At 39.9% G+C, this 22,734-nt stretch overlaps 1 pseudogene; it reads right to left on the reverse strand.

Annotated features, from left to right (window-relative positions):
- Positions 1-3,277: 3,277 nt before the first annotated feature.
- The window catches only part of LOC147431312 (uncharacterized), a 45,387-nt pseudogene continuing 25,930 nt past the window's right edge, over positions 3,278-22,734 (reverse strand).

Below are 22,734 nucleotides of genomic sequence, written 5' to 3' on the forward strand. Positions count from 1 at the left end.
AAAAAGTAAACTCGAACACATTTTGTAAACTCAGACATCCAGAGTGTAGACACAAACGAGCACAAATAAATGTGAAAACACAAACTTTTTAGTGAAATGCTTACGCCTCCCTGGTTAGCCCATTGGGCTGCCACACTGCTCGTTCGAGTTTGAATCCTCGACCCCGCACCACTCGCTGCCCGATTTTTGGTCACCGTTCGATCTCCTTGAGATCGCAGCCCTCAATCGTGGACCATTGATCCCATGGCTAGGGGTCATTTAAGACCCCGTGCCATTTAGTGCCCCCCCCCCCCCCCCCCCCCCTCCCACCAAAAAAAAAAAAAAAAACACACACACACAGTCTAATGCCTGTATGTAGGGATTCCAACCTTCTTCACCACTTGGAAATAGAAACACATATAAGAGAGGCATGTACGACCTATGGCAATTTGAGATTCTTCTTAGACCACCACCAGAAAGATTCAACACAATATCTCAATGGCCAATGTTGCTCTCATCACCTTGACCAGTCATGATTGCAGCAACTTTCGCACCTGTTGGAGCAAGGTACTGCCAGCCATTAGTACGTTTCTCAGTGATGACCATCCTTATGTCAGGAATATTGGAAGTTTGAACCAATGATGCAAACTGCCTGAAAGCTTGAACGTACGGATTTACGCGATGCATCATTGATTGCAAGATTTCCAAAACATCTGGCCTGAGTTTAGAAACATGTTGCATCCTATTTTGCAACTCATTCTCAGTGTCAAAAAAATACAAGTGAGCAAAGCGAGGGATTTGATCTGGCTCTTCTTCAGGCATCAATGGACCAATTCTATGATAGATATATCCATGCACTTTGAAGGTATAGATTCCTTTTCTTTGACAGAGAGATTCATCTATATGAGCTCCTAAAGAAACAAATTCCAACACACTATTGTACGCTCTAATATGTTTTAGAAATTTCTTGCTTCTAGTATTACCTCCGTGCATTAATTCTCTTAATTCTAAAGGAGGTTCACATAATGGTGGCAAAGAAACACTCCCTGAGTTGCAACAACTTTTCCCCACAAATGTGCGAATGGTCTTCGCTTCTATCTTCCAAGCAAACGCACCACAAAGGGAACATGAAAAATCCAAGCTGCCTATGTTGTGAAGTATAGACTTTTTGTGAAAAAGTGACAACATAGAGATATGCATCAAGGGTGTGTTTTCAGGATATATGTAGGTGATGGATAGGCAACGCCTTTCGACTTTGGAGTAATCTCCCTCTCTAGAGACAACTATGGGCTCCCCATGAACATTTCCATTATTGACTTCCAAATTGCTTCTCACTTCAATCTCCTCTCGATTTTGCAGAAGCATTGGATCAATGTCTACATCCATTCCAACCCTTCCCTAAGAGAATTCATTGCATTGATCCACATTTATCAAATGCTGGCAATCTTCCAAGCGAGCTACATTAATCCCCCCTAGAGAGCACCGAACTCTCTCTCTTGCTACCTCACGTCACATAGCTTGAGAGGCTTGACAGATCCTACTACGTCTTGCATGTCCAGGAGACAACACCTTCGGACCAATAGCCATCTGTCCCAAAAGGAACTCTTATAAGTAATCTTAAATGTGGAGAATTAAGGAGAGAGTGGATCTTCTCTCATAGTCTCCATCCCTCACGTTTCATGTATGGAAACTATGAGAGAGAGAGAGAGAGAGAGAGAGAGATTACAGAGGGGGGAGGAGCTTGTGCACCAGATTAGCATGAATACTATGGAACAATAGTTGAGAGAGAGAGAGAGGGAGGGGCTACTTCTTTCACAAAGACCACTCCGAAAAGTAGTTGAGAGAGAGACAGATAGATAGATAGAGAGAGAGAGAGAGAGAGATCTTGAAAGAGGCAAATCTATACACCCATACACCTTAAAATAGGCATTGAGACTTTGTGCACCAAATCAGCATGACACTTAGAGAGAGAGAGAGCGAGAGAGAGAGAGAGAGATGCGCTGCTTAACAACTTTGGAGATCACTTCTTTCAACATATTATGGCCACAATTTTAGAGAGAGAGAGATAGTGTGTGTGTGTGTGTGTGTGTGAGAGAGAGAGAGAGAGAACTTGAAAGAGGCAAATCTATAAACCTTAAATTAGGCCTTGGGACTTTGTGCACCAAATTAGCATGACACTTAGAGAGAGAGAGAGAGAGAGAGAGAGAGAGAGAGAGAGAGAGAGAGAGAGAGAGAGAGAGAGAGAGAGCTCGTGCATAACACAACTTTGGAGATCACTTATTTCAACATGTTATGGCCACAATTTTAGAGAGAGAGAGAGAGAGAGAGAGAGAGATCTTGAAAGAGGCGAATCTATACACCTTGAAAGAGGTGAGAGAGAGAAGGGAAGAGGACTTTGTGCACCAAATTAGCCTGACCACTTAGGGGTAGAGAGAGAGAGAGAGAGAGAGAGAGAGATCTTGAAAGAAGCAAATCTATACACCTTAAATTAGGCGTTGGGACTTTGTGCACCAAATTAGCATGACACTTAGAGAGAGAGAGAGAGAGAGAGAGAGAGAGAGAGAGGATCTAAAAGAAAACAGAGAGAGAGAGAGAGAACTCGTGCATAACACAACTTTGGAGATCACTTCTTTCAACATGGTATGGCCACAATTTTAGAGAGAGAGAGAGAGATCTTGAAAGAGGCGAATCTATACACCTTGAAAGAGGCGAGAGAGAGCAAGGGAGAGGAGTTTGTGCACCAAATTAACATGACCATTTAGAGAGAGAGAGAGAGAGAGAGAGAGAGAGATCTTGAAAGAGGCGAATCTATACACCTTGAAAGAGGTGAGAGAGAGAAGGGAAGAGGACTCTGTGCACCAAATTAGCCTGACCACTTAGGGGTACAGCGAGAGAGAGAGAGAGAGAGAGAGAGAGAGAGAGAGAGAGAGAGAGAGAGAGAGAGAGAGAGAGAGAGATACTTCTTTCAGGAAGACCACTTTGGAAAGTAGTTGAGAGAGAGAGAGAGAGAGAGGGGGGGGTGACTCAAGAGACATAATGGCAAAAACACTTAGAAAAGAGAGCTCATCATCCATCCACTACATACATAACATAGACCTTCCTCACGTAGATCCCCATAGTAGCCTAAAAATGAGAGAGAAGAACATGTAGATTCACAAAGCCTATAAATGAGGAAGATGTGAGTATTATCGCTCATCATCCATCCACTAAAAAACGTAAATCCCCATAATAGCCTATAAATGAGAGAGAAGAACATGTAGATCCGCAATGCATATAAATGAGGGAGACGTGAGTATTATCATCCACTACGAACTTCACTTCCTATGAGGGGGCCCCTGCTTTGAACTCGATGGAATATCTCCAGTCACATTAAGCCCCTTCTTGGGCCAATGGGTCGACACCAATGCATTGAGCTTGTTTGTGATAGACCTGACTTCAGATACACCTGTATTATGTTGTATTGCTACGGAAGTCAATTTGTTGCTGGTGCTTCGCAATTCATACACAATGCTTTTTAAATCAATGCCATCCTTGTCAGGTTTGTTCTCAAGAAGAGACATTTCCAAGAGGCTCATGATTTTGTCCTGGTTGCTTTTTATCTCAGAAAGTTGTACTTGCACTATGTTTTGTTGCTGCAAAACATCATTGATCTGTACTTGCATCTGCACCTCTAATCGGCGAAGATAAACCCCTTGCTGATGTTGTAAATGGCTCAACCCGTGAATGCTCTCTTTGTGTGATGCCTCCACTCTCTCACATGAGGCTTGAATGTTGGAGTACATTGTGCGGATGGCACCTAGCTCATATGCAATCTGCCTCTCTGATGATCCATTTGTTATTTGCCTTTTTGAAGGTCCATCCCCCCCTCGTGCAACACGCTTGGCAGTTCGCACATTGTTGATTTGGTCTCTCTCTGGGGTAGAAAAGACCACCTCCAATGAATCTCCTCCAGAGGCCAGGGGGAGCTGCCCCCCAGTCTTAGGGTAGTCCACGTCGTGGCTAACAGCTTGTCATGAACCTCCACTCCTCTCCACTTTCCACCTTTCGAGCCAAGTTGAGCTGCTTCTATCATATCTTTGATCGGGACAACCCAAACTCGATCCTATTTAGCCAAGGATACAACAAATTTGGCGCAACAAGCTTCTGCATGGGCCATAGGGTTCAGAATTCCAAGGCCTCCTTGATTCCTCGGTTGAGTAACTGATTCCCAACGGGCCCATTGCCATGGCCTGGAGGATTTCGTGTTGTTTTTCCATAAAAATCATTTTCACTGGTTTTAAGAACTCTTTCTAGTGACACTTAGCCATCTTGAGAAGCGGGCTAGTGAAGGCAATATAAGGAATCATAAAGGCATTTATCACTTTTATCCGACTTGGGAATGGGAGATTGTCGATTTGAGTGGGTAGGATTTCCTTCATATCTTGAGTATGTCCCTATGAGAAACTCAGAAATTCTTGTTTTAAGAAGAATTTGTGAAAAATTTTGAAGGGAAGGGAGAAAGGCAAAAGGGAGTGGGCACGTGTCGCAGGCCCGGAGGTGCGGGGGGGACGGGGACAAGGACAAGCAGGAGGCCAAGGGCAAAAGAAATAACATGTTCTTTTAATATTGGCGTAGCCATGGAAGAAAGGAAACGTGACTGCGTCGGATGGCTAGCAAGAGCATCTCACCTATAGTCGAGAAGTCTCAGTAGTGGATGTAAATTTTGACTCGTCTCCCTTATTATTGTGAGTAAAGTAGAGGGGAGGAATCAAGAAAGATTCTCGCTAATAAACATAAAGAGTTACCAGAATCATGTAAGAAAAAGTATGTCTGGACGTTTTGAAACCATTTGTTTGATAAGAATCTCGACAGATGCTTCTCCTCTATGGTTTATTTGAACATGCCAAAAAACCAAACGGAGCTACCCCATTTATGAGCTGACGAGTCACCCCATTAAGAACCCCCCTTACACTAATTTCATACCATATGGAAACACATACTCAATCCCAAGGGAAAAATCTCAATGTTGCATCTCTCTTGTAACGATACAAAGCAAGAAGGTAGCCAAAACGACTTTTTTATAAACCATTAATTAATTAGTTTTGGGGTGGTTGGGGGGGGGGGGGGGGGGGGGGGGAACGTTTTTTTTTTTTGGGAACGTTTCTTTAGCAGGAATCTTGTCAGATGCTCATGTTGTGAAGAAAGACATGTTTGAGGAAGGGAAAACAAATTGTTTCCTACAAACACATAGTATTATTGAGGGTCATTTTAGGGCCATAGATAGGTCAATTTTGATTTGGTTGCATTCCTCCCTTGCTTTATTAAATGTAGAGAATTCCTTGCGTTTGTGTATGTCATTATTGGATCTTCTTACTACATTGTTTGCTAATTTTCACATCATTTTCAGAGAAAAACAATTAGCCCATTTGTAACCAAAAAATTGTAAATATGCAAGGTAATCTCTTAGATAAGGATTAGATGCCAATCTACATCCTTTACATATCAAATTCTATGAGATCAAGATAAAATTGCTACATTATGTGAAAGGATGTACATTGCTCTTCTCATAGAGGTTGGCTTTTCAAGCAAATCCCTACTTACTCTGCAACATGTTTATCAACCATTTTATGAGACAGCAAAGGACAACAAGCTATTTTTGGAATAAAGGCTTAGCAGGAGGAGATCTAGGGCTTGTAACATTGGGTCTTTTTACAAGCCTGGAGACAGAGCGCACTAGATTTGATGCTATTGTGACCTTGACTTGCCCACGTCTAGGAAGAGGCTTCATAAGTTGAGGTTGTCCCATGTACACAAAGAAGAAATTTGAAGGGGAGAAGCAAAGAAAGTTCTGGTATCTCGGGATGTGTGCACTCTAGAACAATGGAAATTAGCCCAAGTATTTATAAATGGTTGAAAAACATTAGAAAAAGAACTTTTCCGTAGTTTAATTGGATAATGATTATGGATTAGTACCACATGGCAAGTTAACGATAGCAAACCTTTTTTGTGCTTACTCTTTCTTGCAAGAGAGACATTAACTAAGCATTGTTTTAAGCGCATTAGGCCACTATGAGAGATAGTTGACATTTGTTTGTATAAAGTGGCTCATGCTCCCTCTTTTTCCCATCCTCTTATGTAGGCCATTGTGATCATAAAGAAGGATATCGAACTAGTTCCTATAAAGAGGGATATTGAGTAGTGGACCACACCCTCTCTCTCACACACACACACACACTCTCTCTCTCTCTCTCTCTCTCAAAAGTAGTTTCTTGATAAATATGACAAAAATATAGGTTCCTAAGATCTTGTCTCATCAAAATCATAGTTTGATGGACTTTGGATGCTTCAAGCAAGAAGATTATACCTTTGTATACTAGCCCTTATACTGTATCACAATCACTACACGTATCACTCAAGATATTTTCTTATAACAATATTTATTGTTGTACCATATAGAGATGATCACGGATGAGAGAGAATATATTTTCTATTAAAATAACTTCTTTAGTTCAAGACAGTTCTATGAGTATTCCTTACATGATTTTATTATTCCTTCTACTCTCAGTAGCCATCATGTAACTCATCATTTTGATACCTTGAGATATAGTAGCACATTACAAGTATGCTCTCTCCACTCCTCTCTCTCTCTTTCTCTTTATTTCTCCACACACACACACACACACACACACATGTTTCTCCATCTCTCACACTCTCTTTGCTTGTGTTGCGAGAAAGAGAGAGTGAAGGATGGAGAAACATGTGTGTGTGTGTGTGTGTGCATGTGTGTGTGTGTGTGTGTGTGTGTGTGTGTGTGTGAGAGAGAGAGAGAGAGAGAGAGAGAGAGAGAGAGTGAAGGATGGAGAAACATGTGTGTGTGTGTGTGTGCATGTGTGTGTGTGTGTGTATGTGTGTGTGTGTATGTGTGTGTGTGTGTGTGTGTGAGAGAGAGAGAGAGAAAGGATACATGTATGCATATATACATACAAATAAAATACATAAAAACATTTATACGCGCACACACACACACATACAGTTACAACTTTTTCAGCAGCTTACTTGTAGAATAATTTCCTCGACTAATCAGGCACCCTCTAATGGTATAAACATATACCTTTGTTGCACTTTCATTTCTTAGCAACCTACAATGCTTATCACCCCCCCTCTCTCTCTCTCTCTCTCTCTCTCTCTCTCTCTTGAATGCTCATTGGACCCCTTGGGAGAGTGTCCAATAGTCTTCTAGAGAGATTAATTCTTATTGGTTCTTTTATTAAGTGTTTTTAAATTAATCAAACTAGATTTACTCTAGCCTAATTCTCATTGGTCCACCTCGATGGCCATGCAATAGGATTTGAGTATACCTTGTGGGCATCTGGGCTAGGGAGCTCACATATGTCCCTCATTCCCTTTGTGTAAAGGAGGCTTGTGAGTGTGTATGTGTGTTTCTCTCTCATCCCCTACTTGCAAGGCTCGCCCCCTCCTATGTAGGGACTATGAAGACTTTTTTGGTACACACACAAAGCATCCAATTTCCCTAGTGATGACTTTTGGACACAATCTTTGAATTTTGGGACCTTAGCATTTTGGAAGTCTTAATGGACTGAACCTTAGGGTCTTTAAAGCCCATTGTTGCACATTGCTCTTTTGTAGATGGACCCCACTTTGGATCCCTACTGTGGCTGGTCTGCCAGCTTAACCAATATTCTAGCTTTTTCTCCCCTAGCACTTTCCCATATTAAATGATCCGTTTAACATGAGAAAATCATTTAGGAGAATTAGATATTAGTTATTATGATAGAGGATGTATGCGGTGGGCTTGAAAAGTTGGCCACTCGCAAAGCGGGGGATCTTCAAGGTATAAGGCTGGAGATGATCAAATGGAAGAGAGATTTTACCCATGAGTGGATGTGTGTTATGTTCAACCTTGCACTTTAACATGGTATGCCTTATGATTGGAGTACTAATTGGGTTAAGCCTTTGCATAAAGGAGGGGATGTAAAGAATGTAAATAACTAACGGACTATACTTTAAGAAAGCCTTTGATACAATTCCACATAACAATTTGTGGAGAAGGATGGAAGATCTCCAACTGCCAAGTGAGTTTATGCTTGTGGTTTCTCGAATCTATGAGAAGGTGATTTGTCAATTGCGCATGGGAAGAGAAATTTCAAAAAAAATTGTAAGCAGTATTGGCGTTAAATAAGGATGTCCATTGTCACCAACTCTCTTTGGTCTATGCATCGATAAATTGGAACAAATGGTACTTGACTTTATGAAAGAAGAATGCATTGAAGAGGTCACTATTTGCAATGCGGTAATCATGCTTTTGTTGTATGCGCATGATGTAGTGCTTCTAGCACACACTTTAGAAGATGCACAAAAGGTTATGGTTGTCCTTGAGAACTTTTGCTTGCATAGTGGGCTGATTGTGAATGAATCCAAAACAAAGGTTATGCTTGTGAAAACCAACCATAAGGAGAAGCCATGCATTGTGTATAAAAATGAGACACTTGAAGTTGTTGAGAGCTTTAAGTACCTTGGCCTTGAGGTTTCGTTCAATCACAAGTGGTATGAATGTGCTATGCGTCGTTTGGAAGCGGGAAAGAGAGCATATTATGCATTTGAGAACATGTGTAATGCAGGAAACATCAAGTGTTGGGTTCTCAAGAAGTATGTTTTTGATGCATTGGTGACACCGGTTCTTCTTGATGGAGTTGAAGTGTGGGGCGGGAGCATCTCAAAGTCTACTTGGAAAGAGTTTGAGAATGTCCAAAAGCGTTTTTCTTACAAAATTTCTCCAAGTTAAGCCACAAACACCATATACACTCCTACTTCTTGAGTCAGGATCACTTCCAATTGAGGTTATGGGCATTGAAATGGTTGTGGAGTACATGATTAAGATGCGTCAAAACCCCTCACATCGACTTCCTACAATTGCATGGGAAGCAAACAAAAAAGTTCAAAAGACACATAAAAGCAAGATCTTGAGCACGGGATGGATGCAAGACATAAAGAAGTGGTTTGGGAGATGGGATGCATTACACTTGCTACATGATGCTTCGATTGACTCCCAAGTGAATGAATTTTTTCTACAACGCCAATGTATTACGCCTTGGGAGAAATCTGGTGGGTCACACTTCATACATTACACCACCCATATTGTCCCCAACTACAAAACCATGTTCATCGCTAAAAGAGGAAACCGTACTCACACTTACATGCTTGATCCTATCCCCTTGTCAGTGATACACACTATCGCAGCCATTCGGCTTAGCTCCCATTTTCTTCGATGCGAGACAGGGCGTTGGGGAAATGGACAAGAGTCAAATAGACTGCACATTACGCTCACCTACAAGTTCGAGAGTCTAAGTACCACACACTACTAGAGTGCTCAGCTTTTGGTCACATCAGAACTTGCTTCTCTCACATTTTCTGTCATGACTTAGACCTACACACTTTCTTCTCCTAGCCACAGTGTGGTCTCTCCATTGCGATTCTCATCACCACAATTTTGGAGCATCAAGAGTCACTCATTAGACATACACATACTACATCACATGTAGATTTGGTCCCATAGGTCATATTTGACCTCCGAGGACGATAATAAAATCTCTCTCTCTTTCTCTCTCTCTCTCTCTCTCTCTCTCTCTCTCTCTCTCTCTCTCTCTCTCTCTCTCTCTGTCTCTCTCTCTCATACACACACACACACACACATCCACATCGATCTTTGAGGCCAAACCTTGTCTAGTAGATCTTTGAGATCTCTCTGAGTGAATAAAAAGAGAAAACTATAATAACCATTGAGTGTGGTGAGTTGGTTATCACAAATCCCTCTTAAACTATAGACTTGTATGTTAGATATTTGAGGTCTCTTGATGTGTTCCTATGATATTAAAACTTATCTCTCTCTCTCTCTCTCTCTCTCTCTCTCTCTCTCTCTCTCTCTCTCTCTCTCACACACACACACACACACACACACACACACACGCATGTTGGTGCACAACCGCTCCATAAACCTCTACATTTTCCTTCATCAATCTTTCTCTCCCTATAAGTACCAAGGCACCCAGTGGGGTACTAATCAGTGCACATTCCTTAGCCAAAAACACCATTTTAGATAACCTGGAAAAATCATGTTTCCCAAATGCTAAATTGGCATGTTAGAATTGTGTTATTCTACTATTTTTAAGCTCAACTTGCACTTAACTTTCATGATTAGCACTCAAATTTGATTTTTTGATATTAACTTTTTGTAAGCAAACTTTCAATATAGAGTTTTGCAAAAGGATTTGTATCAAATAAGTTCTTTAAAACATCAATCAAAGCTCATAAAGATGGACTCTAAAAAAATTAATATGTCCAAAAACACCAAATGGTGTAACTATTAAGCAACATATGGATTGATTATGCCAAACAAAAATATAATATTTAAACACAAAGAGCACCAACAACTCTTATCATAAAATTGGTCAACTTAATCTGAAGTATAAAAAAATAGATGGTCTCAATTTTGAAACACTATCAAGTTTCAACTACACTATAGTATGTACAACATCTAAATTTAAATTTTGATAATTAAAGAACCTAAAAAGTATTGTTGATTACCCTATGGCCCTAAGACCATAACTTGCCATCTATGGTACCTATAGTACTATTTAGTGCCAAAGAATCTATGTCAACATGCCACATTTTCATCAATACATGCTTTAAAACTTTAATAAAGGTTATAGGAATGGTGTTTGAAAAACTTCAATACCTGCTTTAAAACTTGGTAAAGCTTCTAGAGATGGTGTCTAAAAATAAAAAGAGGTGTTTAAAAACACCACTAATGTGACTAATAAGAAACCTATGAATTGATTACACCAAATCTATATTGGTTGTACACAAAAATTATTAAAAATTTATTTTATACAATTTATGGTCTTTATTTCATGTACAACAAAGAACTAAGTACAAGGAGTATACTATCTTCAAGATAGAGGGTGTTCAATAAACACCATTTTTGTAGCACTATCAATTTTCAACAACACATTGGTAGTTTTCATCATCTAAGATAAGAGCATCAAACAATTATATTAGCAACTTTACTAAAATGAGAGATGTCTCCTCACAATAGGATGCATTGCATAAATCCAAAAATTTAATTTCCACAGTACTATGGCACAATGCATGTAGGCCACCCTTTTATATATAATAAAATAAAAATCTTCAAAGTTTCCAAATGCAAGAAGCTTTTCATTTTCTACTCCCTTCACTTTTGTAATTTAGATGTTTTGAAAAGAGTTTTAATTGGACTACATAAGGAGTCCCTAGTGAAGGGTGGATTTTTGGGTGCAAATTTGGACCATTCAAACAAGGTGAAGTATTCACAGGGGTTGCTTGCCTGATTCCTATTGGCCAGGAGACAAAGGGGTCCAATGAGAGTTTATTTGCATTAAATAATTACCTAAAGCTCTCACAAAGGGGAAAGGGGGACACATGTCAAAAGGCTATCACTTATGCTACTTAACTTTCATTGGCTAAGCTGGGAGAGGTCCAATGAGGTGCTAGCAAGAGCAAATAGCAAGAGGGGTCGACCAAGAGAGGGGGGGGACTGATTTTTCAAGGGCATTATTGCATACACACTCACACTAGCTCATGTGTGAAGCAAGAAGACTCTCTCTCGCCTTCTCAAGCTTTAATGGAAAGCTTATCACCTACTCCAAGCTTGTGAGAAGGGAGGCCTACACCAACAACTCTTGGATTTGTGATGCAAATCCAACCAAGAGCCAAGATTCAATGCATGCTCATCTCCTCTACCATGCTAATTACTAAGCTATGCTATGCTAATATGAGTGATTATGTGAGGAGATGTACATATTTCTTGTAAGACTACTCCTTCTTCCTCTCAATCTACTCTCATACCCCGCTAGCTCTCACCATCTTTGAAGGTGTGTGAGGTCTTGGGTCTGAGACCATGAGGGAATTGTTGTTGTGTTTAATAAGTGTTTTTCTTAGTGCTTGGACTTTCCATCTTCATTGCACTAGCTAGTATTGAAGGAGCACAAAGAATTGTATTGTAAAATGTCCCTCTTGATGGGAGAAACCATAATACAAAGCCTTTTGGAGGGGGAACCGGATCCATGTAATACCGGTCCTCAATTGTTGTCAATAGCTTAATTTCTCTCTCTTTTGAAGTATTGTTCATGCTATCTAACTAGGTGTTATAGTTTTTGCTGCTCTCTCCACCCAAGCACTCTTGTTATTCTCATTAGGAGTCTATTCTAATGAAATGCTCACTATGTTCATGCTATTTTCCGCTACACACAAGTTATTAGGCCATCAAATGTTACATTGGTATTAGAGCACAAGGTTTCTCTTTTCTTGCTCAAGAAGGGAGGTCCTCAAGCTAGCTAAAAATGGTTGGTACTATTAATTGCATTTAAGTAAGTAGAATAGGGATTTTTTTGCCTGGAATGTGCCTGCCTTCGTGCAGATAACAAGGCATCAGATTAGAGAGTTATGGTCTTAATAGTGGAGTCCTATGGGGCTTGCCTACGGCTTAACCACTATTGAGCTATTAGAAGCTTCATAGGAGCCGGAGCTATTTTGGTGTTGAATACCCTCTTTTCTATCCCTTGAAATTAATGGTATTTGAGCCACTAGTACAATAGCTTGAGTGCTTAGGGGTAAAGAGGAGTAGCAACTACGGCTTGAAGGGCCAAAGTACACCTAAAAAGTTTACACCTAAAAGTTGTTATAATGGCTAACAATAGTAAAGAGAGTGATAACTTTGATTTTGCTAATGAGCAGGCTACTAATGATGCCCCTATGCTTGTTAACTATCTTGTTTCTAGGCTTGAGCAATCCATGGGTAATCCATCCCTCCAAAGTGAAGTGCAACGGCAGCTTCGTGCTCATGGATTTCTCCAAACTCCCCACCATGATGAGAGAGTACCTAGGAATCCTCCTTGCAAGACTTTCAAAAGAGGCCTCTCTCTGATTCGGGAAGAAGAAGAGGATCCATACGAAGGGCTCAAAGATTTTCTTCTTGAAGACGCATCTCCTTCCCAAAGGAGAAATCAAGAGCCCCAACCGAAGGAACGAGAAAGCAGTGAGTCTCCTGCCACCTTGACGGAGATGGCTCCACGAAGACGGCGGGCTAAACGCTCTCAATCACCTCCAAAACGGAGAAGACGATCACACACTTCTCCACACCATAATTCAAAGAGGGATGACAAAAAGCAAGAGAAGAAAAAGGCAAGAAAGAGGACACCCACTTCTCCATCTTCTTCATTCTCTTCCTCTTATAAAAGAAATGGTGCAGACAAAGAAGATCAAGGCAAGAAAAAGGTGAGAAAGAGGTCACCCTCTTCTCCATCTTCTTCAAATTCTTCATCTTTTGAAGAAAGTGATGGTGCAACTTTTGAACCATCAAAAAGAAGAGGCCATAGGAAATCCTATGCCACATGGAAGAGGCATCCAAGCTCAAGAAGCTCAAAGAGGTAGGGAAGAGCATTTCTTTCCTTACCTATGATGGCACCTTTGGTGCTACAGACAAAGTCTTGGCCTTTATCCAACAATTTGATGCAGCGTTTGGAGATGAGGGCTTCACGGAGTCTAAGAAACGCCATGTAGCTATGCACTTTCAAAAGTCCGCCAGGCAATGGTGATCTAGCCTATGGGCTAACGTTGAAGCTCCACGAATATGGAAAGCTTTAAAAGCTTCCATTATGAAGCAATTTTTGGCCACCGATGCCAAAGACAAAGTACTCACCGAATGGAGAAGCTTGAAGCTCTCTCCCTACGAATCCATTCACAAATATGTAGACAAGTTTGGGGACTTACATCTCAAAGCCATTGTCTTCAAAAGGATGGATTTTGGAGAGAAAAAGCAACAATTTTATGCGGGCTTAACTGAAGAAATGGTAGAGTATGTCAACTCCCAAAGGCCACGCACCATATTGGTGGTTATACACCATACTATGGTGGCTTCTCAAATCAATTTCCAAACAGGGACCAAAAGAAATTTCAAGCCCATGGAAAACAAGGGTTCCAATGAGCCTAAGGGGAAGGACAATGTCCAAAATTTTCCTAACGGCAATTCCAATAAAGCTAAGGAGAAGGGAGTTTACAAAGGTAAAAAAAAACTCTCTTCCAAAGAGCTTGAGCATTATCGCAAGGATAACCATTGTTTCAAGTGCGGAGAGCAAGGGCATGCGTACCGCGGTTGTCCCCAAAAGAACACCCGCCATGAGCCTCCTAGAGCTACCTTGGTTGAAATCCAAGAGGAGGAAACTCACCACAAAGGATCTCCTCCATGCCATGCTTGGGAAAAGGTAAGAGAACATGATGCTTTTATTCTCTTTGACCCTAGTTCTACTCACAATTTCATATCCATGCAAGCTTTTAATAAGTCAATAAAGAACTCTATTCCCATGTGCTTGATTTTTGTTAAAGATTCTCAAAATGAACCTAATGCTTTAGCAAAGAAAATATAAACAATCACAAGGAATTATAGTTATCCAATTTTCTCAAGGGGTTTCAAGATGTTTTTATTGATGACATTCCTTGTGAACTACCTCCTAAATGAGGCAATGATGACCATGCAATTGAACTTCTTCCAGGAAGTTCACCGCCTAATAAACCTCCTTATAGAGTTTTCAAGCTCAACAATAGAAGATTATGTGGCAAGTGCATGAGTTAGTTGAGCAAGGCATGGTTAGGCCTAGCTCATCTCCATTTTTCTATATGTGTGTCAACTATAGAGCACTAAATAGGATCACTACTAAAGATAGGTTTCCCGTTCCACGGGTAGAAGACCTATTTGATAAGCTACAAGGGTCCACCTAGTTCAGTAGGATTGACCTAAAAAGTGACTATCATCAAATAAGGATAGTTGATCAAGACATTGTAAAGATCACATTTTGCACTACGTTTGGTCTCTACAAATACATTGTCATGCCTTTTGGTTTGACCAATGCACCAACCACATTCAACGGCTTGATGGAGAAGCTATTCAGGCCTCACCAAATCTTTACTGGAGTGTTCTTTGATGATATCATCATCTACTCTAATTCATTAGACGAACACAAGCAACACCTCCAGGTAATATTTCAAGTTCTAAGAGAGATCAAGAAATTCAGTATTTAGGTCACATTATCCCTCAAGATGGCATCCAAATGGATCCATCAAAGTTAGAGGTAATAAAAGGATGGCCTAAACCAAGGAATCTTCATGAACTAAGAAGCTTTATAGGTATGTGTGCATACTATAGACACTTCATAGAAAAGTTCTCACAAATTGTAGCACCATTACATGACCTAACAAAGAAAAACATAGGTATACATGGTCTGCCAAGGAGAACAATGCTTTCAAAAATCTTAAAGAAAATCTTATCTCTCAACCTGTCCTTACACTACCAGATCTCTCAAAGCCATTTGAGGTCCAATGTGATGCTTGTGGTGATTGCCTTGGAGTTGTCTTACTCCAAGAAGGGCACGCCATAGCCTATGAAAGTCAAAGGCTCGACCCTGTTGAACAAGCTCTAGGCATATATGAAAAATAACTCCTCGCAGTCCTACATGCCTGGAAGCGCTATTTATTGGGGACTCCTTTCATTCTGCGAACGGATCACCAAAGTCTTAAGTACTTCATGATGCAGACCAAGCTCTCCGACAAACAAATGAGGTGGGCAAATTTTCTTTTGCAATATCATTTTCATATTGCTCACATTGTTGGCAAGCATAATCAAGTAGTTGATGATGCACTCTTAAGACAACCGAGAGTTAATGTGGTTTCCATAGCAACTGACAATGATCTATCTTCTATGATAGATGAGTACGCTATTGATCCCGATTTTAGAGATGGGATTTCAGCCCTTGCATTAGGGAAAAAAGAGAAACCATTTACTTTACAAGATGGTTATCTTATCTATGGCAATAGACTATGCGTTACTAGCTCACTACATGAGAAAGTAATGTATGAATATCATGCTCCTCCTTATGCGGGGCAAAGAGGGATTCAGTCTACCCTAAAGGGGATTGAAACATATTTCTATTGGCCTACCATGAAAGCAAACATACAAGAGTATTTTTCTAAATGTGTGGTATGCCAAAAGACGAAGTTTGATAGAGGGAAGAAACCTGGATTGCTTCAACCTTTGCCAATCCCTAATTCACCATGGGAGAGCATATCCACGGATTTTATCTTTGGATTGCCTAAGTCTATCCATGGGAATACGGGAATATGGACGATAGTAGACAGGTTCAGTAAACAAGTTCATTTTATACCTGTCAAAAAGACTATCAAAGCCCATCAAATGGCAACCCTCTTCATTTCACAAAATTTCAAGTACCATGGCTTGCCAATGTCCATAGTGTCGGATAGAGATCCTAGAATGACTAGTACTTTTTGGAAGGGTCTCTTTGAGAATTTAGGGACAAGGCTAAATTTCTCTTTGGCCTATCAACCACAAACGGATCGCCAAAGTGAAATCGCTAACCTAACAATTCTTGATCTACTAAAATCCTATGTGATGGAAGTAGATCAAAGGTCCCAATGGGAGAAATACTTACCCTTAGTGAAGTATGCTACAATAACATTATACATACTTCCATAGGAAAAGCACCTTTTGAGGTAATTTAGGGAAGATCAAAAAGTCCCTTGCTACTCAAGGTACACGGGAAGATCTTTGTTGTAGATGAGTATAGCCGAGACCTACAAGAATCTTTCCAAAAGATTAGGGACGCTATCTCTATCTCACAGCAAAAGCAAAAGGCTATTGCTGATAAGCACAGAAGAGATCAAGCCTTTAAAGAGAATGATTGGGTCTTACTTAAATTTCCCAAGGCTCGATTAAGACACACAACCGGCAAGAATCCTACGGGACACCAAAAGTACTACGCTAAGTTAGCAAAAAGGTACTAGTATGGTCCCTTCCAGATTATTAATCCAATCAATGAGATGGCTTATCAACTCAAGTTGCCCAGCCATTGGATCATACACAATGCTTTCCATGTGAGCCTACTAAAGCCTTACAAAGGAGAGCCACCTCAAGGACCAACCATTGAAGACCCACCGGAGATCAAGGACCAAGAAGAGGTGCTGCAGTCCGAGTCCATTCTCCGACATGAAGACAAGGTACTAAGAGGCAATAAGACTATTCGATGATATCTTATTAAGTTTAAGAATTATCCTTTTGAAGATGCTAGATGGATGCAAGGCATGCATTTAAATAATAACCTAAACCTTGTCAATGTTTACAATGCTTCCCTAGAGTAAGAAAATGTACAAATGTTTAAAATGAACAAGTTTTTAGTCTTATAAGACTCTCTTTTTCTTTATTGTGCACAAAAATGAAGTAGTATGCATGCTTAGATCAAGTTTGTGGAGACGACGTCTCCCAAACACCAAGTAGAACTTGTCACTCTACTATGGAAGATTGATAGGACTAATGTGCAGACATGCCTGCGGTAGCTTAGGCTCTCAAGCGCCAAATGGACTAGTCATGCATTCTGGAATGATGTCATAGGGTAACATAGGGATCCTCTACCCTCTAAAAAAAAGGACTAATGAATAGGCTTTATCTTCTCTATCCCATAGTCGAGAACGGCTATGATTTCAAGAGAGGTAATGTCATAATAACTAATATCTAATTCTCCTAAAATGATTTTCTCATGTTAAACTGATCATTTAATATGGGGAAGTGCCAGCGGAGAAAAAGCTAGAATATAGGTTAAGCTGGCAAACCAGCCATAGTAGGGATCCAAAGGAGGGAAAATAGGGATCCAAAGGGAGGTACATCTACAAAAGAGCAATGTGCAACGATGGGCTTTAAAGACCCTAAGGTTCACCGCATTGAGATTTCCAAAATGCTAAGGTTCCAAAATTCAAAGGTTGTGTCCAAAGGTCATCACTCACTAGGAAAATTGGATGCTTTGTGTGTGTAACAGAAAAGTCTTCATAGTCCCTACATAGGAGGGGCGAGCCTTGCAAGTAGGGGATGAGAGTGAAACACACACACACACACACACACACACACACACACACACTCAATAGCCTCCTGTACACAAAGGGAATGAGGGACACATGTTAGCTCCCTAGCCCAGATGCCCACATTGAGGTGTACTCAAATCCTATTGGATGGCCATGGAGGTGGACCAATGAGAATTAGGCTAGAGTAAAAGTAGTTTAATTAATTTAAAAACACTTAATAAAAGAACCAATAAGAATTAAGATCTCTAGAAGACTATTGGAAAGTCTCCCAAAGGGACCGATGAGCATTCAGCAGCCCAATGGCTTGCATAATTCCTATTGGCCAGGAGACAAAGGGGTCCAATATGAGAGTTTAGTTGCATTAAATAAAACCCTAAAGCTCTCACAAAAGTGGAAAGTGGGACACATGTCAAAAGGCTATCACTTATGCTACTTAACTTTCATTGGCTAAGTTGGGAGAGGTCCAATGAGGTGCTAGCAAGAGCAAATAGCAAGAGGGGTCGACCAAGAGAGGGGGGGGGATGAATTTTCAAGGGCATTATTGCACACACTCACACTAGCTCATGTGTGAAGCAAGAAGACTATCTCTCTCCTTCTCAAGCTTTAATGGAAAGCTTATCACCTACTCAAAGCTTGTGAGAAGGAAGGCCTACACCAACAACTCTTGGCTTTGTGATGCAAATCCAACCAAGAGCCAAGCTTCAATGAATACTCATCTCCTCTACCATGCTAATTATTAAGCTATGCTATGCTAATATGAGTGATTATGTGAGGAGATGTACATCTTTCTCGTAAGACTACTCTTCTTCCTCTCAATCTACTCTCATACCCCGCTAGCTCTCACCATCTTCGAAGGTGTGTGAGGTCTTGGGTCTGAGACTGTGAAGGAATTGATGTAGTGTTTAATAAGTGTTTTGCTTAGTGATTGAAGTTTCCATCTTCATTGCATTAGCTAATATTGAAGGAACACAAAGAACTGTATTGTAAAATGTCTCTCTTGATGGGAGAAACCATAATACAAAGCCTTTTGGAGGGGGGACCGGCTCCATGTAAATCCGGTCCTCAACTGTTGTCAATAGCTTAATTTCTCTCTCTTTTGAAGTACTGTTCGTGCTATCTAACTAGGTGTTATAGTTTTCGTTGCTCTCTCCATCCAAGCACTCTTGTTATTCTCATTAGGAATCTATTCTAATGAAATGCTCACTATGTTCATGCTATTTTCCGCTACATGCAAGTTACTAGGTCATTAAATGTTACAGCCTCAATAGTAAAAAAAGAGGGCATACATGGGAGTGAACCATAAAATGACATTTTTTCAGCATTTTATTGCTCATATAATTGCCTACAATGTGTGTACATATCCACAAGATTCAAGTTACCAAAATTCTCAACCAGCTTGCCCCTCAGGTTTCTCAAATCTCCAAAATCTTCCACATGCATGTGCCTTTTCTTGGACTTGAAAAAGTTGTTGCTTTACTTCCCATATTCTTTTGCTTCAATGCCTTGTATGTATGAAAGTGACTTTGATAGTTGTCTTTGTCCATAGTTGCATCAAGCTTCATCAAGGAGTTTCAAGCATCTTGACATTCTTTATCAAACCACCTTTTGTATGATCTATCTTTGTGGATACCATGGAGATGCTTTATGGCAAAGCATTCTTCGGCACAAGAATGAAAAACTTTCTTGAAAGCTTCCCATTTAGTTTTTAATGGTGCGTCATATTGAAGGTTTGTCATCCATAACTTTTGCTCAACCATTTCAATGTACATTGGTACCCGTTTGAAATCCATACATAGTGATAATTTCTCTTTCCTTTGGCTAAGATTATCATGCTTAGTTGCTTCTTCACATGAAAGGTCAACACATAAGGTCCAATGGTCAGATTCTTGGGTCCATTGGCTAAACGTAAAAATCTCTATGCAATACATGATGGCTTCAAAGAGTAGCACATAGTCATCACATTGTCCCCATTATGTTTTCTACATGTAAATCCATTGGTTCCACTCCATAAAAATACACCATTGTCAATGAGCATACCCATGTTATTACATACATGTATAAAAGTAACTTTCCATAGTGATCCGGCTCTTTCTCATCCATTTAAGTACGATCATACAAGTGAACTTCCTCCAACTCCCTTGAAATGTATGGTATATCAAATTGTTGAGTATCATGTTGCAATGTTTTTGTACGAGCATTCATATCCCCAAATACAATAACATCAACTTTGCCTTTGAAATAAGAAAGGTCCTCTTCTAAATCAAAAAATGGATGATCTCTATCCATGCAAGCATAAAAGGGGGGATCATGATGAGGAATGTAGCAACCGGCAACAAAAATGGGTGATCTTTTTGGTGTCATAATTTTCAGCCATACATAATGTTTGTACTTGTCATCTTTCACATTTGATACAAAATCTTTCAATCCTTTCTTAACCATACATGCTACCCTTCCTTGCCCTCTTTGTTTCTTGAGATTCTTTTACTACATCAATGAATGAACATTGTAATCCTCCAAGCCGTTAATCCTTTGTGTATCATACTCCCAAGTTTCAACAAGAAGTACAACATCGGGATTTCCTTGTTAGTTCATCAATGCCAACCCCTGCATTTTCAATTCTAACTCGGTCTCATAGGTCACGATCCCTATTTTCTCGAGGGACTTGCCTCCTCCTTGGGCACATTTTCTTCGTGAGAGATATCCTTGTTTTTCTTATTCTTTTCATCATATGCCTTGCGACGCATATTTTGTTGCTTAATATTGTGATCTTCACATACAAAACATTTTGTATCTCTCAAATAGATCCAACTATTATCAAGGATAATCTTTTGTGTGGTCTCATCGGGCATGGTGCATACAATTGGCCGTTCGCCCGAGCGAGGAGCTCCTTGCTTCCCCACTCTATGTTCTCCATAGACCATAACTCCAGACATGCCAAAGTGGGTTTTAAAGAAATCTTCGATAACAATGGCAAGAGAAGGAGGTGTCTCTAACTTCTCTTCAGGAATTCCAGGAATAACAATCTTGAAACGCCCCTCCCATTCCTTCAACTCCTCCACATCCACATTCTCAACATTCTTTGTTTGAACCATAACTTGCATGAGTGAGAAACTAGGAACCACATTGTTACCACATACATGAGCCCAAGACTTGTTTGTGCATACCTGTTTCATGTTGCATACATCCCGGCTCATGGTGTCAAATTTCTCCTCTTTCAATACATGGTCATGCTCTACTTTGCTCATCCGCTCCTTCAAAGCATTCAAGTTCACAAGAGAGCATTTACATTCCTTGACTTCCTCTTCAAGTTGCATCAAATGTGTTTTTTGCAGCTCAAGTGTCCTCTTTATATTCTCATTCTCAACCAAAAGTACTCTTAGTGTGCCATTCTCCATTGCAAGTGCTCGTAAGTCTTCGCCTTGATTGTTTACGGTCTCTTGCAACGATACCAAGTATGCCATGATCATGGTTTTTGATGTCGTTGGTTGGGTGGTTGTGTTGCTATCTCCACACTTAGTAGATTTTGGATCATTTTCCACAATGGTTGTGGACCTTGTTGAAGAAGAATAACATTGTTTGTAAAATAAGATACGAGATTCAACTTTCTTGAGTCTGTTCACTTTTAAAATGCTGCTACATAAATGCTTTCTATAACTTTGAAATTTTTTGTCTTTACATCAATGCGTAGAGGGCGTCGTGCTCTTCGATTGAGGCTATAGATCACCCAAATCAAAGTTCGGATGAAGAAGTTACGATCAAAAGAGTGAACTCTTGTCTACTAGGTCAAAAAACGGCTGCGTTTTTTGTTGAAGGGGAGGGAGAGAGAGAGAGAGAGAGAGAGAGAGAGAGAGAAAGAGTTGTCATACTCTTGGAGTGATTACAAGTACTACGTTCCACCCTCTTCACTTGTATTCATATGCACACTCACATACACACACCTACGAATAGGATGTATGTGTGTGACACGATGACCATGCTTTTCTTGGCCGTAGCAACACGCGTGTCACACACTAGTTCTCTTTAAACAGGAGCATTGAGTATTGTGTCAAATACAATCTTTCTCGTCCTCTTTCACTTTGTTTTTTCTTTGGTTTCATACAATGCTTCCAAGTGTTTTTCAACCGTTATATTTTATGCTTTGGAAATATATTGTATTCTAAATAGTTCATTTTTTCCAAAAAAACATAATATTTTATTGTGGTACCACATGTTTTAAAATACTATCATCACTTTTCATTTTTCTCTCTCACAAAGAATCCTCTTATTATGAATTTTTTCTCAATAAACTTATGTAGGCCATAGTTTATATTATTTTATTTTAAAATACCAATGTTTGTTTTTCACCTTTTTGTTTAAGTGGGTCCCTTTGTAACATATAAGCCCTTTTTTAGTATAATTTTAGATTAGAAAAATTGATTGTAAACATTTATTTAAAGTCTTAGTAACTTGAGTTGTTCATATTGTAGGTATGTATTCTTATATGAATGTTTGTATGTCTATCATAATGTTTGTATGTATATTTATGTGAGGAAATTCTATAAGCATTTATTTCTTTGAAAGAAAAAACGACATGAAAAGAGGTTTTGCTAGAAATGTCTTAAAACTTGCGCTTCCCAGTGTAACTTTTTGTTTAAGCCTTTCAAATAAAACTTTTTGGCCTCTTAAAGGCCTTAGTAGCCCAAGGGTGGAGGTAGTTTAATTTTCTTTGTTGGACAAGTGTCGCAAAGGTCTTTAAAAGTCTTAGCCTTTCAAACGCTTCCATTTTTGGGCATGCTTGAAAAAAATTTAGAGAATAATGTGCAT

Source organism: Adiantum capillus-veneris, chromosome 21 (assembly GCF_014529385.1).
Source record: "Adiantum capillus-veneris isolate H3 chromosome 21, ASM1452938v2, whole genome shotgun sequence".
Lineage (NCBI taxonomy): Eukaryota > Viridiplantae > Streptophyta > Polypodiopsida > Polypodiales > Pteridaceae > Adiantum > Adiantum capillus-veneris.